Below are 19,045 nucleotides of genomic sequence, written 5' to 3'. Positions count from 1 at the left end.
ACCCCATCTGTGACCAGACTCACCTCTGGGAGGTCATTGCCCAGGATACAATCTAGGGGGAGGTCAGCACTGACTACCACCCTAATCCAGTCAAGGATACCCTCCCTCTCTAGGGACACTATGGCTACAGGTTTGGAGGTGACCTCCCCTGTGGCTATCCTGACTTTCTTTGTCTTTCCTGGGACATACATGTCTGGGGTCACTAATCGGTCACTCACTATAGTGTGACTGGCACAGGTGTCTCTCAGGCCAGTGGTAGGGATCCCATTCACTTGAATGTGGTGGAAGTGCCTACTCCCACCCTTAGGGATCACCAGCTTACCATCTGGTCCTGTCTCCCAGCACAATGCTAGGAGGACTTCATCATCTGAGGAGTCCTCCTCCATGGCTACACTGGACAGCCCAGTGCTAACCACCATCTTTGGACAGGCTGCATCTCCTCTGAAGTGACCTGTCTGCTGACAGTCAAAGCAAGCCCTACTGTCCAAGAGCTTTTTTAACCCTGGGTCTAACTGTCTCTGCTGGTCAGAGTGGGAGTGGGATTTACTCTCCTCCTTCTTAGGGTTCTGGGGTACAGAGGGAGTCTCTGTGGTGGGCTTACCACCTCCCTCCTTAGGTTTTTGGGGACCTGTCCCCCCCTTCTTGGAGTCTCCCCCCTGGGACTTGACAACCACCCTGGTCCTCAAACACTCATCAGCTGCCTCCCCCAGCTCTCTAGGGTTGGTCTGCTTAGAGTCCACTAGATGCTGGCGTAACCTTTCTTGGGTACAATTGGTCAAGATGTGCTCTCTCATGATCAGATTGTATAACCCCTCATAAGTATCTACTTTGTTACCAATAATCCAGCCCTCTAGTGCCTTTAGTGAAATGTCCACAAAGTCAACCCAAGACTGGGTACTGACCTTCTGGGTGTCCCTGAACTTCATTCTATATTGCTCTGGGGTCAGTCCAAACTTCTTGGCTAAGCACCTCTTCATACTAGGGTATGAATCTGCCTCCTCCCCCCTTAAGGTCAGAAGCCTATCCCTCCCTGAGTTGGGGACCAACTCCCACAAAAGGGAACCCCAGTATTGAGGCCTAACCCTTCTCATTTGGAGTGCCCTCTCAAAGGCCCCCAGCCACTTATCTATGTCATCCCCCTCTACATAAGCAGGAACCACCCCCTTGGGTAATCTGGGGCAAACTCCCCCACCCATGGACACCTCAGCTTCTTTATCGCTGCTTCCATCTCTTTTCTCTTTGTATGCCCACTTTTTCTTTTCTAGGGCCAGCTTCTCTGTTTCCAAAGCTATGTATGCTAGCTGGGCCTCCAGCTCTCTTTCTCTGATGGATGGGTTCTCTCCTCCTGAAAGGACCCCCTTTCCACCACTAGCTTTGGATCTGCCCCTAGTGACTGTATTTACTGAGGACCGTTCTTCCTCATCCTCACTTGGGCTCAGATGCCTTCCCTCCCCTGAGTGGTTAGAGCTTGCATCCTCCCTTCTTTCTCCCTCCTCTGGAGCTTCTTCTGACTCTACCTCTTGGGCCTCAGCCCATGCTGTCAGGGATGTGATCAGGATTTGCTTCCTGAGATCAGTGGTTGCAGGCAACCCTCTTTCAATACACAACCCCCTAAGCTGGACTACTGTCAGTGTGGGTAGGCTAGCCAGATCAAGCTCCATGGTTCCCTAGTTTTGTGTCAACAAAAACGTTTTGCAAAAATTGGAAATAAGAATTTAGAAAAATTAAAAAACTTCAATAATTGAAATTAATCCAAATTAAAAATTAAAAACAATTTTTGCACTAGGACAATTTAAAGGATTTTTTATTTGTTTTACCTAAAACTGTAACGTGATATTGAACACAAGTACAGGATCCCACCGCTGCCACCAATTATGTTGGAAAATGGGTTATTGGTAGGGCAGGTAGGTACCTACACCTAACAACAAGCCACTAACCTCCACCTAGGTACAGTTAGGTCTCAGTAAATTAATCCCAGCTCAACCCTTGGTAGCTTGGCATCGAGCGTCAAGGCTTAACTTAGGAGACAAAGTGTAAAGCATTCAAATATCACAAAACAGTAATTAAATAAAACACAGGAAACAGTTTAAAAATCCAAAACCAATTTATAAAAATAGCTTATATTTTTATCTTTAAAATGACAGAAAAACGATTAAAATCGGTTCAGGGGAACCGGAGATATGAATTTTTAAAGAATTATTACTTTTCTAGCGCTTAGAAACAAAAAGCGCCAATCGGGTCATCTGGTTGCACCTCGACCGGGGAAAGTCAAACTTTCAGGCCGACCGCGATGGAGCCCTGCTCGGCTACAGGTCGCGGGAGGCCTCGGTTAAAAAGTTACCTTCTAACTTAGTCTTTATTTTGAAGTTTTTCTTCACCGGGACGAACCTGCCAGTTGAATCCGACCTCCTGGAGCCCTTGTCCGGATACGCGATGTGGGTTTCCTCGGTGGAGACTTTTACCTTCGGACTTAGTAGTTTTTTCGAGATGAAAATCTTTCGACCGGGGTAAACCTGGATCTTGATCCGACGTCCATGGAGCCCTTCTCGGATACGATGGCTGGGAGGTCCCGGTCAACTTTTTACGTTCGGACTTAGTCTCTTTTTTGGATGTTTTTCTTTACCGGGACGAACCACGAAGTCAGGCCGGGTCGCGGTTGAGGCAAGCCGGCTAGAATTTCCGCAGCGGGTCGGTCCCTCTCTGGAGCTTTTTTCCAAAAATTCTCAAATCTTTTCCAAACTTCTGGGGCTTCACCCAGATGTTCTTTTAAGGTTCTTTTGGGGTCCACAGCTCACCCCAAGGGTCCAGAAGTTCTGTGATGGTCCTTGGGGGGTGCGGACTTCAACTCCCAGAATGCACCTGGCGCAAACTCCTTTTTGGCCACTGGACAGTGGTCAGCTGGTCGCTTTCTTCAGGAGTTGGTGCAGGGGACTCTGGTTTAGCAATTTTTCACCTGTAGCAAACAGGGAGTCCCTCCTTGAACCAGTTAAAGCCAGGCAAAGTCCTTCTTGTGGTGAAGCCCAAGTGTGCAGCTGGTGCAGTCCTTCTGAGTGCAGGGTCCAGGTGCAGGCCAGGGGTCCAGCAGGGCAGTCCTTCTTCTTCTTTAGTTCCTTTCTTGTTGAATTCTGGAGGGGATCTGAGGCGTGGGTGCAGGTCTGCCAGTTTTATCCTTGCTCCTGGGTGAAAAGCAGGGGGGCCCTGGTTCTCCAATCAGGTACAGGGTCGTCCCCCTGTGATGACCACTTCCTGGGAAGTGTGGCAAAAATCCATCCCAAAAGGCAACAGTCTCCAAAAATCCAACATGGCTGAATCTGATTTTTGGAGGTTACATCTGGCTGAGCCCACCCACTGGTGTGGCTAAAAATCATAAACACACCCCTCTCCTGCCCTCTCCTAATCTAATCAAGGGGGCACCTAGTTGTCTGGGGTTGCAGGATGTGGGGGTGTTGCTGGGTGCTGCAAATGTCCTTCTCTGCCTTTGAAGACCAGTTTGGCAGCCCTCCCCCTTCCTGCCTCACCATCTGCTGAGGGGAGATTCTCTCCCCCAAGCACATTCCTTTGTGTGAAGCCTGGCCACTTCACACCTCATCAAGGCAGCCTGGCAGAAGCTGCTGCAGGCTGGCCAATCAGAGCACAGCAGCAAAAACAATGCAGAGCTGAAATTGGCAACTTTTTAGGTAAAGTCTAAACTTTTTACCTGAACAAGTTATATTAAATCCAACAACTGGAAGTTGTGGGATTTATTACAACAATTAATTTGATACCAAATTCTTGGTATGTAACATTTAAGGAGACTTTAAAATTTAAAATAAAGTCTGCCCATTCTAGCCTATGAAGGCCATTTACTTCAATGAGGGAAAAACGAAATTGGCTGTTTTTACCTCACCAGGGCTTATAAATCTATTTTTATAAAGTCCCTGCTTATAGTTACATGGCACCCAGCCCTAGGGGCACATAGGGCACACCTTAGGGGTGACTTATATGTAAAAATAAGGTAGTTTAAGACTTTGGAAGTACCTTTAATTCCAAAGTCGAATTTGCATATAACTTTAATTTAAAAGCACCCAGCAAGGCAGGCTTGCTTTTAAAATGACACTGGGCACCTCAGCAATGCACCTAGGTGTGCACCACCTATGCTGTGGTCCCTAAACCTACATGCCCTACCATATACTAGGGACTTATAGGTAGGTTAACTTAGCCACTTATAATTAGCCTAATTTGCATATCCATTTTACACAGAGCACAGGCCCTGGGACTGGTTAGCAGTACCCAGGGCACCTTTAAAGTCAGGAAAACACCAGCAAAAAGTGGAAAATGGGGGCAAAAAGTTATGGGGCCTCTGCAATCAGCCCTGTTTTCTCACATCACATCACAGGAAATGGAGTTATGCACTGGAGTCATGTAACCTTTGGCTTTGTGGAACAATTTTGCATATCACATATTGAGGATGAGCACCCTGGCTTAGTTAATCACAACATGGTTTCTTATGCCATCATAAGCTTTTATTTGTGCTGAACATATAACCTGGGAGAGAACAGAAGGCAAAGAGGGCTTGGCGCAGAGAAAGACCTTGGAGAGAAAGAGAGGTGAGGAGCAAGCATTTGAGGTGAAGATGGTTTGAGAGGGAAAGAAGAAAAAGCATGAGAAGGTAAGAGAAGAAGAATATAGAGAAAGGAATGTGGAAGAGATAAAGGGGCAGGACAAAGAAAAATAATTGGAGCTAACAGCAAACAGGATTAATTAAAAGAAGAAATAATCCAAATAATGGGGAGCAATCCTTTAGAGGATAGACATATAAACAGGGATTTAGCAGTGAAGGGGATGAGAAAGGGAATAGGAGGATGCTATCTGTTGTAGTTCCAGACAAAGTACTCCATCAATAATTGGATGGAGTGCAGCAACAGTTTTAGGAACCATATTTGGCCACAATAACAGATTGCTGGTCTCAAAGAATGTGCCTAGCAGCAAGACAAGGAAGATGAACATCACTCACTCCTCTTACTCAAGGATTGTGGTGTGCTCTGCTGGTGACATGCCAAGAAGAGGGTGTGTTAATTGGAAGCTTCAGAACATGGACTGCTAAGTTTTAGAGTAGGAGTGATAGGAGGACATCACCATAGCAGGAAGTGTTGTCCTCCAGAAAAGGTGGACTAGCACAGAGCAGGGGATTCTGAGTACACAGACCTACAGCAAGAAGTTCAGAATATGTAGAACCAGATTAGAGGATCTGAGTTTATTGCAGCAGCTCAGAGTTAAAAGGTGAACTGCTTCAGAGGAAGAGGTGTTGTTCAGACACTAGCAGAGGATGTTAAACTGTCATGGCTGATCCAGAGCAAGTGATTCAGAGTTGATAGTTTCAGAGCAAATGTAGTGAAGCAGATAGTCCAGAAAAGGGGCTGCTGAACTGAAGAGCTTTTGATCAAAGCAAGTTGTGCTGTCAGGTGCTCCTGTGTGGAGGGTCAGTAGAAGGGTTTTGATTGGGCATTTGCAGAGAAAGAGGAACTGGCTTTCCAAGCAGAAGCCAAGTGCACAGTTTCAGATCACAGAGTACTGAACAGACATTTCCAGATCACATGGTTCTAAACGTACCAGTTAAGATCTAGAGTTCCTGAGTGAAGAACATGGAGGTAATGGGTGTAGGAGGCTGCCTGGCTTATACTGGGTACCAATGGTACTTACACCTTGTGCCAGGTCCAGTTATCCCTTATTAGTAGAGTAGTAGTGTTCTAGCAGCTTAGGCTCATAGAGGTAGCTATAACAGAGCAGACAAGGCTGAACTAGGAGACATGCAAAGCTCATGTAATACCACTTATATTATGTAGGTACTATATCATAAGAAAGACAGTACTCATAGTTACTAAAAATAAAGGTACTATATCTTAGTGACAATGTGACAAAAATATCTCAGAGGATATACACAAAATACACAAAATATACACAACAAACCAAATCAGGTAAGTAAAACAGTCAGAAAGTAGTGCAAACACTGTAGAATACAATAGGTTGCAATAGGCCTAGGGGCAACACAAACCATATACTAAGAAAGTGGAATGCAAACCACAAATGGACCCCTAGGCTAGCGTAGTGTGTAGAGGGTCACTGGGAGTGTAAGAAAACTTTAAGGATGTCCAAGATACCCCACCCCAAGACCCTGGAAAGTAGGAGTAAAGTATTACTATTTCCCCAGAAACACACTAAAGTCGTGATTTTGCGAAGACCCCAACAGACTGCAAAGCACTGAAGATGGATTCCTAGACCTGAGGATCTGCAAAGGAAGGGGACCAAGTCCAAGAGTCGCGAAAGTGTCCATGGGGGGCAGGAGCCCACTAAACCCCGGATGAAGGTGCAAAATGGCTGCCTTCAGTTGGAAGAAGCTGAAGATTCTGCATCAACGAACGGAGGCAGGAAGTTCTTCTTCATGCAGAAGATGTCCCACGGTGTCCTGGAGGAAGCAGAGTTGTTTCCTTGGCACAATACCACAAACAAGCCTTGCTAGCTGCAAGAGTTGCAGTTACAGAAAAAGGGTACTGCCGGGCCCAAGAAGGACCAGGATGTCGCCACTTGGGAGAAGAGACAGAGGGGGCCCTTAGAAATCTAGAGAGCCCATGCACAAGCAGGAACCACCCACAGAAGTCCTTGAACATGGGTTCAAGAAGTCTGAACATGGTGGTCATCTCAACACTGCAAAAGGAGGTCCCACGACACAGGAGATCAACTCAGGGAGCTGAGCATCACAGGACAGAGTGCAGGGGACCTAGGCTCAGCTGTGCATGTAGGATTTGTTGGAAATGTGCACAGAAGCCCTTGCAGCTGCATTTCACACAATAAACAGGATTACTGTCTGGAGAGGGGAGGCAAGGACTTACCTCCTCCAAATTCGGACAGTTAGACCACTGGACAGTCTGGGTCACTTGGGTCTACCACCTGTGTTCCAGGGGCCACGCTCGTCAGGATGAGAGGGGTCCCAGAGTACAGGTGAAGTTTGGTGCCTACTGAAGCAGGGGGAAGATTCCGTCAACCCACAGGAGATTTATTTGTGGCTTCCAGTGCAGAGTGAATGCAGGCAGCCCCCAGAGCATGCACCACCAGGAAACAGTCGAGAAAGCCAGCAGGATTAGGCGCTACAATGTCGCTGGTAGTCTTCTTGCTACTTTGTTGCAGTTTTGCAGGCATCCAGGAGCAATCAGTGGTCGATCCTTGGCAGAAATCCAAGAGAGAGGTGCAGAGGAACTCTGGTGAATTCATGCACGTCGTTATCTGAGAAGAAGCCCACTGGAAAGACCCTAAATGGCCCTCAGAGGAGGATTGGCCACCTAGTCGGGTAAGCACCTATCAGGACAGGTCTCTGATGTCACCTGCTGGCACTGGCCACTCAGAGGCCTCCAGAGTGCCCTAACACCTCTGGAAACAAGATGGCAGAGGTCTGAGACACACTGGAGGAACTCTGGGCACCACCCCTGGGGTGGTGATGGACAGGAGAGTGGTCACTCCCCTTTCTTTTGTCCAGTTTCATGCCAGAGTAGGGACTGGGGTTCCCTAAACTGGTGTAGGCTGGCTTATGCAAGGAGGGCACCATTTGTACCCTTCAAAGTATTTCCAGAGGCTGGGAGAGGCTCCCCCTCGCCAGCTTTTTACACCTGTTTCCAAAGTGAGAGAGTGTAACACCCTCTCTCAGAGGAAATTCTTTGTTGTGCTTTCCTGGGACTGGGCTGCCCAGACCCAAGGAGGGCAGAACCCTGTCTGGGGTGGCAGCAGCAGTAGCTGCCGAGAAAAACCCCAGAGAGCTGGTGTGGCAGTACCCAGGGTCCATAGTGGAGCCCCGGGGATGCATGGACTTGGCTCATCAATACCAGATTTGGCATGGGGGGAAAATTCCATGATCTTAGACATGTTACATGGCCATGTTCGGAGTTACCATTGTGAAGCTACATATAGGTATTGACCTACATGTAGTGCACATGTGTAATGGTGTCCCCGCACTCACAAAGTTCGGGGAAATGGCCTTGAGCTATGTGACGCCACCTTTGCTAGTGCAAGGGTGCCCTCACACTTAGTAACTGTGCACCTAACCTTCAGCAAGTGAAGGTTAGACATATAGTTGACTTATACGTTACTTAAGTGCAGTGAAAATGGCTGGGTATTAACGTCTGCGTTATTTCAATCAGGCTGCAATGGCAGTCCTGTGTAAAGGTTTGTCTGAGCTCCCAATGGGTGGCAAAAAAAATGCTGCATCCCATAGGGATCTCCTGTAACCCTTGGTACCTAGGTACCATATACTAGGGAATTAGAAGGGTGTTCCAGTGTGCCAATTAAAATTGGTAAAAGTGGTCACTAGCCTATAGTGACAAATTTAAATGCATAAGCACTGAGGTTCTGGTTAGCAGAGGCTCAGTGACACAGTTAGTCACTAAACAGGTATACACATTCAGGCCATAAACTCTGAGCACTGGGGTCCTGGCTAGCAGGATCCCAGTGAGACAGGCAAAAACAAGCTGTAAAATGGGGGTAACATGCCAGGCAAGATGGTTCTTTCCTACAGTGGGAAAAGAATTTGCTGAAAAATTCATTTCAGAGCAGGGTGTTATGAGACATAGGGTATTTGGACAAAATATTGATTTTTACAATTTGTGACAGAAATATTATCAAAAAATGTTGTTACTACAAAAGTATGGGATGCAGAATATTGTTTTTATAACGAAATATTGTTTTCAAAAATAGTTTTGTAAAAGATATCCTTGTTTACTATTTGCAAAATATTTTGATTAAATATTAACCACTTCGCTGCCAGGCCCTTTCCCCCTCAGGTGCCAGGCCCTTTTTTGGCTATTTGGGGCAGGGCACGCTTAGGCCCTCATAACTTTTTGTCCACATAAGCTACCCATGCCAAATCTGCGTCCTTTTTTCCCAACATCCTAGGGATTCTAGAGGTACCCAGACTTTGTGGGTTCCCCTGAGGGAGACCAAGAAATTAGCCAAAATACAGTGAAAAAATCTTTTTTTTTTTTTACAAAATTGAAAAAAGGGCTGCAGAAGATGGGTTTGCAGTGCTAAAATCACCAGCTTCCCGGCTTTCAGGAATAGGCATACTTGAATCAGAAAACCTAATTTTTCAACACAATTTTGGCATTTTACTGGGACATACCCCATTTGAAAAAAAAATTTGAGCTTTCAGCCTCCTTCCAGTCAGTGACAGAAATGGGGTTGAAACCAATGCTGGATCCCAGAAACCTAAACATTTCTCAAAAATGTAGACAAGATTCTGAATTCAGCAATGGGTAATTTGTGTAGATCCTACAAGGGTTTCCTACAGAAAATAACAACTGAAATAAAAAAATATTGAAATTGAGGTGAAAAAACAGCCATTTTTCTCTATGTTTTACTCTGTAACTTTTTCCTGCAATGTCAGATTTTTTAAAGCAATATACCGTTACATCTGCTGGACTCCTCTGGTTGCGGAGATGTATAGGGCTTGTTGGTTCATCAAGAACCCTAGGTACCCAGAGCCAATAAATGAGCTGCACCTTGCAGTGGGTTTTCATTCTATACCGGTTATACAGCAATTCTTTTGCTGAAATAGAAAGAGTAAAAAATAGGTATCAAGAAAACCTTTGTATTTCCAAAATGGGTGCAAGATAAGGTGTTGAGGAGCAGTGGTTATTTGCACATTTATGAATTCTGGGGTGCCCATACTAGCATGTGAATTACAGGGCATTTCTCAAATAGACGTCTTTTTTACACACTGTGTTATATTTGGAAGGAAAAAATATAGAGAAAGACAAGGGGCAATAACACTTGTTTTGGTATTCTATGTTCCCCCAAGTCTTCCGATAACAGAAAGTTCTGGAATCTGAGAGGAACCACAAATTTCCTTCCACCCAGCATTTCCCCAAGTCTCCCGATAAAATGGTACCTCACTTGTGTGGGTAGGCCTAGTGCTCGCGACAGGAAATGCCCCAAAACACAATGTGGCACAACACATTTTCTAATAAAATAGAGGTGTTTTTTGCAAAGTGCCTACCTGTGGATTTTGGCGCCTAGCTCAGCCGCCACCTACGGAAACGTACCAAACCTGTGCAATTTTGAAAACTAGAGACCTGGGGAAATCCAAGACGGGGTGACTTGTGGGACTCTTACCAGGTTCTGTTACCCAGAATCCTTTGCAAACCTCAAAATGTGGCAAAAAAAATTATTTTTCCTCACATTTTGGTGACAGAAAGTTCTGGAATCTGAGAGGAGCCACAAATTTCCTTCCACCATGCATTCCCCCAAGTCTCCTGATAAAAATGGTACCTCACTTGTGTGGGTGGGCCAAATGTTTGTGACAGGGAAGAGCCAAAAACACGTTGAAATTGAGGGGGAACCAAAGTGGGTCCAAAAAGGCTGTTAGAAAAAAAAAAAAATTAGGCTGACAAGTGCAGCAGAAATTTCATCGGTATAGATGAGACAATGCTGGATGGTAGGAATTTTGTGGATTCCTGCAGATTCCGGAAGGTTCCATCACAAAAATGTGGGAAAAATGTGTGCTTTCCAGCAAAGTTGAAGGTTTGCATGGCATTTTGGGTAAGGAAATGGTGCGGGGTGCATGTGAAGCACACCACCCTGGAATCAACTAGATGCTTAGTTTTCAGATGTGTCTAAGTCTTGTGGATTTTTCTACATGGCAGCTTCCCAAAATAAAAACAAGTGCAGCCCTCACCATTCCAAGTGGGACGATTTTGATAGTTACCAAGCTCTCATGCCCCAAATGTAAAAAAATAAAAATAATAATCAAATGTCCTCTTCCTTGCCATGGGATAAGATGATTTAGTGTGCGGGGAGAGTTGAATGACTGTTAGCCCCTTCAGTTCGGGAGGAGGCATAACCAGGCCCATATTGGTTAGTAGCCACCACCCCACTATTTTCTTTTTTTGTTTTTATTCCCTGGCATCTAGTAGACTTTCTGTCCCCCCGGGGTGTGGATCGGGGGTAATTGCTCAATCTGGCCACTGGTGGGCAGAACAACTTTGGCCCCATTTATTTGGGGTGATGGTATGGCCATACCCCCAACCTCTTATTTTGAAAAAAAAATCTTTCCTGGTCTCTGGTGGGCTTTCTGCCCCCCTTGGGGGCAGATGTGCCTTCCAAAACTAGACCAATATGGCCAACAGTAATGTGCCCTCATGGGGAGCGACCCTTGCCCAAGGGTCTGCCCCCCAAAACAAAACACACACTTACACACAAACCAATCCATGTGTCTAGAAGTTTGGCCTAACAAAAATAGGCCAATCTGCCTCCACAGGGGGCAGAAATGGCCTAATAATAATTCCCCACCCCCCGGAGTGACCCTTGCCCAAGGGCTCGCTCCCCAAACATCAAAAATTAAAAATAAACAAAAAAGTTAATTATCCCTGGTGTCTAATGGTTTTCTGCCTCCCCTGGGGGCAGATCAGCCTAATAATTTTAGGCCGATCTGCCCCCGGGGGGCAAAAATGGCCTAAAAATAATTTACCCCCCTGGGGAGTGGCCCTTGCCCAAGGGGTCACTCCCCTTATGCGCAAGTAGAAAAAGAAAAACCCTGGTGTCTAGTGGTTTCTGCCCTCCCTTGGGGGGGCACGCAAGGCCGATCTGCCCCCGGGGGGGCACAAATGACCTAATTATAATTTGTCCCCCCCGGGAGGGACCCTTGCCCAAGGGGTCGCGCCCCAAACATAAAACAAAAAAATAAAAAAAATGTTATTTTTTTATCCCTGGTGTCTAGTGGTTTTGAGCCCCCCCTGGGGGAGATCGGCCTAATAATTTTAAGCTGGTCAGCCCCCAGGGGGGCAGAAATAGCCTAAAAGTAATTTGCCCCCCTGGGAAGTGGCCCTTGCCCAAGGGGCCACTCGCCTTATGCGCAAGTACAAAAAAAAAAATCCCTGGTGTCTAGTGGTTTCTGCCCCCCCTTGGGGAAGATCGCAAGGCCGATCTGCCCTCAGGGGGGACAGAAATGGCATAATAATAATTTGCCCCCCCCCGGAGCGACCCTTGCCCAAGGGGTCGCTCCTCTAACATTAAAAATAAAAATAAACAAAAGAAAATTATCCCTGTTGCTAGTGGTTTACATCGGCCTAATAATTTTAGGCCGATCTGCCCCAGGGGGGCAGGAATGGCCTAAAAGTAATTTCCCCCCCTGGGGAGTGGCCCTTGTCCAAGGGGCCACTCCCCTTATGCGCAAGTAGAAAAATAAAATCCCTGGTGTCTAGTGGTTTCTGCCCCCCCTGGGGGAAGATCGCAAGGCTGATCTGCCCCCGGGGGGGCTGAAATGGCCTAATAATAATTTGTCCCCCCCGGGAGTGACCCTTGCCCAAGGGGTTGCTCCCCAAAAAAAACAATAAATAAAATGGTACCTGGTGTCTAGTGGATTTCTGCTCCCCCGGGGGCAGATCGGCCTAATAATTTTGCCATACGCAAACATCACCAGCTGATCCGCACAACCAAAAGGACCCACTTCAACACCAACGCTCACAACAGTAAAGGCATCATCAAAGAGCTCTCCACTCCCAAGACCTGCTCCAACGAACCCCCCGCCATCACAGGAGTTCTGCAACTCACTCGCAACCCACTTCTGTCGAAAGATAGAAGAAATCCACAACAGCTTCAACCCCCAGACCCACCAGCTGACTACAAACACCCACAAACCCAACACCCCAAGCAACACCCACCTCCTCCACACCTGGACCCCCGTCAACAAAGAAGACACCACCAACACCATGGCCTCCATCCACTCCGGATCACCATCGGACCCCTGCCCACACCATATCTTCAATAAAGCAAATATAATCATCGCTCCTCATCTCTTCAACACCATCAACAGTTCCTTCGAGTCAGCCACCTTCCCAGAAAGTTGGAAGCACGCAGAAGTCAACGTTCTGCTGAAGAAACCCAAGGCAGACCCAGACGACCCCAAGAACTACCAACAGATCTCCCTCCCCCCTTCCCAGCCAAAGTCATCGCTAAAATCGTGAACAGCCAATTATCCCGGTTGCTGGAAGACAGCAAGGCACTCAACACCTCCCAATCTGGATTCCGCAAACACCACAGCACCGAGACCACACTCATTGCTGCCACAGACTACATCAGGACCATTCTCGACGAAGGAGAAACAGCAGCACTCGTACTCCTGCACCTCTTCCCACCCTTCGACATGGTATGTCATGACACTCCGTCGCACACGCCTCCATAACGCCGGAATCCGCGATAAAGCACTCGACTGGATCTCATCATTCCTCGCAGGCAGAACCCAGAGAGTCCGCCTTCCACCGTTCCTATCAAAAGCCTCCAGAATCATCTGTGGCGTCCCGCAAGGATCGTCGCTCAGCCCCACGCTCTTCAACGTTTACATGGCCCCACTCTCCAACATCGCACGAATACACCACATCAACATAGTTTCTTACGCAGACAACACTCAGCTAATCCTCTCCCTCACGAAAGACCCTACAGCTGCAAAGAACAACCTCCACAACAGACTTCACGCCATCGCCAGCTGGATGGAATCAAGCCGCCTCAAATTAAACACAGACAAGTCAGAGATCCTCATCTTTGGCGCCTACCCCTCAGCATGGAACGACTCCTGGTGGCCCACCTCCCTAGGATCCGCACCCTCTCCCACCACCCACGCACATAACCTGGGATTCATCTTGGATTCTGTACTCAGCATGACTCAGCAGGTCAACGCCATCTCCTCTTCTTGCTACAACACCCTCCGCATGCTCCGCAAAATCTTCAAGTGGATTCCCGTTGGAACCAGGAAAACTGTCACCCATACCCTGGTCAGCAGCCGATTGGACTATGGAAATGCCCTATATGCAGGAACAACAACCAAACTACAAACAAAGCTGCAAAGAATCCAGAACACATCCGCCCGCCTCATTCTTGACATCCCATGCCACAACCATATCACCCCTCACCTCAGAGACCTACACTGGCTACCAATACAAAAGAGGATCACCTTTAAACTACTCACCCACGCACACAAGGCCCTCCACAACACAGGCCCAGCCTACCTCAATGACAGACTCACCTTCCACACCCCCACCCACAACCTCTGCTCCGCCAGCCTCGCCCTCGCCTCCGTCCCCCACATCCGCCACACCACCCCCGGAGGAAGATCCTTTGCCCACCTAGCCGCCAATACCTGGAACTCCCTACTGCTCCACCTTCGCCATACCCAAGACCTCTTAACTTTCAGGAAACGCATCAAGACATGGCTTTACGACCAGTAGCTTCCCCACCTCAGCGCCTTGAGACCCTAACGGGTAATTAGTGTGCTTTATGCATCCTGTGATTGATTGATTGATTGATTGATAGCCTGTGAGGAGGGAATGTATGTTGAAGTACAGAGGAAACTGCATACATGAGGTACTTACATGCTCTTCTGGTATACCATAGAGCTGTTCAAATAGGGGTAGGACCACAGATACCAGCTTATCCAGCTCCTCTGGTGAGAAGGCTAAGGCCCTATCACCTGCTGGACATGGAATGATTGCTCCCAGAGGTGGTACACAGCAGCTCAGGTAGTGGAGGTCTTGCTGACAGCAGTATCAGGAGTCAAGTGACTGATTTTGCAGAACATGGTGGTCACGTCCACCACGTACGTGCCTGTCACCGGCCTATGACCACCACTGGCATCAATGTTAGCCTATGGCTGTGCCCCTGTGGTTGTGACCACCTACCGCCATGACAACTATCTCCAGCGGTTGTGGGTGGTTCCCAATGTCCTGTGGAGGAGGTCCGGCATCCACCGTTTTTGCGGCTTGAAATGTATTATACGGTTCCAACAAATGTGTCACACTTCCGAAACTGTTTGGTTTTGCATCATTGCCTGCTTGTCTTTTCCTGTCATGTAACTCCTCCTACTCAGGCACCATGGCATTGGGGCACAGCCTCCCCCAGACAAAGGGCATTTTAGTGCTTGTGACATCAAGTCACAGTCTGAGAGGCATTTTTTGTTACACAATTGTTGATGACCATTCACATAATGTGTACACGTATGTCAAAGCAAGGAGGTGACATGTGACTGATATGTGATTTTCAGTGTGATGAGTACTGTGTATCATGTCCAAACCTCAATACATGCCTTGTTACATTTTAACATTGACATACATCCTGTATGTTGCAAGAGACACATTGAATAATGGCAGTACTCATGCCTTGTCATACCTAGGTATACTGGGAGGGGATTAATCAGACAAACTCCTCTCTATCGTCCACTGCCTGATCTTCAGACCATGGAAGAACACCACATTATCAGTTGACAATTATGGACCTATGTCATCGGTTAGAGCCAGATCTGATGCCTGCCATTTGTCATCCAAATAGCACACCACCCATTGCACAAGTTACAGCAGTTTTGCCCTTCCGGGCCACAGGGTCCTTTCAAAATACAGTGGCCCTGTCTGCTAGGATGTCCCAGCCAATGTTTTGTCTTGTTTTGAAGGATGTGCTCTCAGCAATGTTGAAAATCCTGAAAATATATATTCGCTTTCCACAATGTGAGGATTAGAACCCATGTTAAGGTTGACTTCTATGGTTTGGCATACATCCCACTTTTGCTGGGAGCCATTGATGGGAGCCATTGATGGTACATTTGTCGCTTTGGTCCCTCCACATGGCGATGAAAAAGTGTACTGTGAAAGAAAGAGGTACCATTCCATTAATGTCCGACTGGTTTATTTGAGGGATCTCTTCATTTCCGAAGTCTCAGTTGCCCTAGCACAGTCAGTTCCTGCCAGTGAAGACACATTTCACTCCTGGGGTATCAGTCAACATAAGAATCCTGGCTATCCTGCAAAATTGTCTGAACCATCAGACCCCATTTGTGTTGTAGCCATTTTCAATTTTGAAAAGTGCTCAAGGCAGCTCCATTACTCCAAGTGGCATAGGAAGGATTGACACTGGTAACCAGCTGGGGACTATTTGGAATTGGTTGCCTTCAGCCCTATCGCATGGGCGGTCTGAATGATCCTTGCGGGAGGTGTCTCTCATGTCAAAGCACGAACCCCTGTCATTATGCTCTTTGAATATCAGCGGGGATTCCCACAAGATCAAATCTGTGGACCTACTGTTGTTTTAAAATTGCAATGAAATAATCCCTTTGCAGGAAACATCGGCTGAGGCTAGCTGTCTGCTGCCAGGGTTTTTGGAAGTCTGGAAAGCTGCTCATAGCAAGTGTAAAAGTGTCCATGCTAAGGGGGGGTTATCCATCTATGTTACCATTAAATTAGAAGGTCGTATTATGACACTTGCTTGGGAATAAAAATGGGTTCTGGGTATTAATATTAGCAATTAGAGATAAAAGCAAACCTTCTTTGTGATAAAAGTTTACATTGCTCTGGGATCAAAAGAAAAAAAGAGGAAAGTTGACTCATCTAATGCTGATTCTGGGTAACTTAGCTGGGGAACGTCCGTATGCTGATTGTTTGTAACTGGGGACTTTAACACAATTTGTTTCAGGATAGCTCTGAAGCCCTCGAGGGTCCTGATCTTTGTAACTACCTGTTAGTATCCGAACAATGGAGACCAAGGGACTACCCTCTTAGCCCCGTGGGTGAGTATGTGGTAATGCATTTAAACAGCATGGGACTTAGGGCCAGATGTATGTAAATGTTTTGCACTTGCAAACGGTGCGAATCTCAAAATTCGGCCGTTTGTGAGTGCAAAACAGTGGTCTGCAATGCATGAAAGGCATTCGCAGACCACAAAGCAGGAATCACTAAAATAGCGATTTCTTGCGTTGTGACCTGGGTTTTGCGAATCACAATTTGTGATTCGCAAAATCCACATCGCAAGGTGATGCAGCAAAAAATCGCAAATTGCGACTTTTCGCAGAATGGCATTTTGCACATGCAAAACACCATGGACTGCAATCTGGTGGTAACCTGGTGCAAAATTTAAAAATGCATTTAATTTAAAATGCATTTTTAAATTGAACATGTAAAGCACACATGCCCTTTTGGCATGTGTGCACCTTACATGTCCCCCAAAACATTTTTGGGGTGCAGCAGAGGGGGCCATAGGCCCCCAGCACCCTGGGGATTTGCATTTCCAAAATTGCAATTTCTGGTTCAGAAATCGCAATTTTGGAAATGCAAAAAATCTGCAGCTATGGGCCAAAAGGCCCATAGCTGCGAATGGGGCCGGTATCGCAGTTTGTAATTCAGTAATAGCATTTGCGATTTTTAAGAAATCGCTATTATCGAATCGCAAATGTGATACATGGCACTTTGCGAGTCGGTAATAGCGATTTCTTAAAAATCGCTATTACCGAATCGCAAAGGGCCGTGATGATACATCAGGCCCTTAATGTCTTGAACAGCTGTTTACCACAAGACCCCCCTCCCCGAGTTGAACAAGATCTGATGAGTGAACCCATTCCTACCTGGTTTATACTATCTGTAATATGGAATTGTTCACCTTTATCAAAACATTTTTGATATCCACTATATCCACTTGGTGTGACAGTGATCATCGCCCCAAGACCATAGTTATAAATTCTAGTTTCCATTACTATGCTGTGACTCGGGCTGTGTGTCATGGCGTATGTTTTGAGACTTTAACATGCATGAAATAGAGCTCTTCCTCTAGTGGGGCAGTTAGGGCTGAGTGTGTTAACTACATTGATTCCAAACTGACAGGTAGTGTGTCTCAATTAAGCTATTGGACACTTTTGTCTTCTTTTTATGGTCAAGATTTCATCAACCTGTAAATAATTATATTTCATCTATGCAGTATGTTACCTAAAGGGAGACCCAGGAGTTAAAGAAAGCTTGCAATAAAGCTGCTATGGCAATTAGGTAGGGACCTGATTCAAAGGCCTTACTAATTAAGTTTAAGGAATTGGAGAAAGGCTATAAGAAGGCCATCTATGGAAAAAGTCAGAGACACCCTAACTTATTTTGGGCAAACTTAGAAGCACCAGTATGGACTTGAATTCAAGAAAGTTATGGTCCCTTATTAGCAATCTGTCAAACAGTCAAGGAGGGCTTGGTACTGTTAATGTCGCAGAGGGCGAATGGGCTTCCTTTTTGGTTAGATATTTTTTCAGTAGTCATGTTGAGTGTGGAAGTGGAGTCCTCTACAGTACTACAGATTAAATTTCAGCTTCAGCCATCAGGGCCCCGGTTCCCTCAATTGAAAACCATGTCTTTTTCTTTGGCCCATCTTTGTCGCATGATTTCCAAGGCAAAACAGGGTGGGGCTTTGGGTCCCAATGGCCTTCCACAGATCCTGTTCAAACAGGATATCTCCTTTTGGGCAGACCACCTTGTGATTCTTTTTGATTACTGTGTCTTGTCTTCAAGAATTCCAGAGTCTTGGCATGGTGCTGTAATTCACCTATGACATAGAAGTGGCTCAAGACCAGACCCAGCCAATTTTAGGCTGATAGCATTGCTTGATAATGAGGCTAAGTTTTATGCCAGTCATCTATTAGAAGATCTTCGATCCTGGGTGGAGTTGAAGGGCTTAATGCCAATAAGCCAAACAGTGTTTTCAGCTGTATTGGGCACAACTACCAATTTACTAGCTATATCCACTTTTGTTGACAAGACAATTTTGTCAGGATCTGTGCTGCATTGCTGTTTTGTGGATTTTAAAGCAGCTTTCGATTGGGTCCCCGGGGGCTCCTTGTGGGTTAAAGTACAAAATTAGGGAATTACATCTGTGCTCCTGAGTGCTATTATGGAGTTACATGCAGACACCTGGGCCCACATTAAACTAGGATATGGTGGCTCTCTCTTTCTAGGAAAATTTCCACCTTTCGTGGTGTGAGGCAGGGATGCGTGCTTGCTCCCTTGTTTTTCATTTGTTTATTGTGGACCTGTCACCTGCTCTTGATGCCATTAATTGTCACCCAACTAAGATCGTGGGTTTCAACTTAGTTACTTCCTCTAAGTTGATGATTTGGCAATGTTGATCTACACCAGGGTAGGCCCACAATGGTTGCTTAACCAACTTGCACTTTATACAGCTGTGAACTATTTCGAAGTAAATTTGCTAAAAACAAAAGTGGTTTCTACTGGCAGGAAAA

Source organism: Pleurodeles waltl, chromosome 8, assembly GCF_031143425.1.
Source record: "Pleurodeles waltl isolate 20211129_DDA chromosome 8, aPleWal1.hap1.20221129, whole genome shotgun sequence".
Lineage (NCBI taxonomy): Eukaryota > Metazoa > Chordata > Amphibia > Caudata > Salamandridae > Pleurodeles > Pleurodeles waltl.
The sequence above is the reverse complement of the archived record's forward strand: the minus strand, read 5'-3'. Positions refer to the sequence as shown.